Genomic DNA, 1,016 nt, shown 5'->3' on the forward strand with positions numbered 1-1,016 from the left:
ATTCCACTGAGGTCGACTTTGCCTTTCATCCTTTCAGGGTCGATAAATTAAGTACCAGTTATGCACTGGAGTCGATGCAACCGACTTAATCCTTTTGTCTGTCCTTGTTTGTCCCCTCTATGTTTAGCCCCCTGTGGGTAATAAAGAATTAAGAAACGTTAGCACGCTGGGCGAAATGCTTAGCGGTATTTCGTCCGTCCATATGTTCTGAGTTCAAATTCCGCCGAGGTCGATTTTGCCTTTCATCCTTTCGAGGTCTTCTACTATGACTTCGGGTCGACCAAAGCCTTGTGAGTGGATTTGGTTAATGGAAAATGAAAGAAGCCCGAGCCCCCTTCACACTTACTTCGTTCTTTCCACTTTTCTTTTTCCTGCTCCCCCTCTCACAATTCTTGGCCTTCCCTTCATTCTCACCTTCCCTCCCCTTTTACCTCACTCTGTCCCTCTTCTTTCTTTTTTCCTTCTCGTCCCTCCCTAATTCTTCTAACCCTCTGCCCCTACCTCTCTCCTCTCCTTCCACATGACCGGTGTTCCGCCAAGCCTGACCTTTCTTTCTTGGTTCGACTACCATCCGTGCAGCATCTATATTCCTTCCCATGACTTACATTTCTTATGTCCCTGCCGTAAGGCTTCATTTCCACACATGCGAGCTTAATTTAATTCGTCCTTAGTCGAAAGACACCTATCGTTAATGTCCTGTTGTTTGTATTTGTAATTGTGTACCATTTCTCCGTTTTGTTTTCGTCCTTGTTTTCGTATACATTCACTTGCTTTCTTCCAAGGAATTTAGTGCCCTTAGCTTAGATTTTCTTGGGACCGGCCAAATTGGAGCAGTCTCGGCCGAAACTGCTGAGAAAATCTGGAACTCGACTGAGGATAGAAAACTCCGAATGACCCGTCCTTGTTCTTTCCTGTCCTTTTTTGTATCTTCTAACTGTCCGGATGTTTTGTTGTCGCTTGTCACGTTCTTGTTCCATTGTTTCTTACACACACACACACACACACACACACACACA

The sequence above is a fragment of the Octopus bimaculoides genome, chromosome 27, assembly GCF_001194135.2.
Source record: "Octopus bimaculoides isolate UCB-OBI-ISO-001 chromosome 27, ASM119413v2, whole genome shotgun sequence".
Taxonomy (NCBI): Eukaryota; Metazoa; Mollusca; class Cephalopoda; order Octopoda; family Octopodidae; genus Octopus; species Octopus bimaculoides.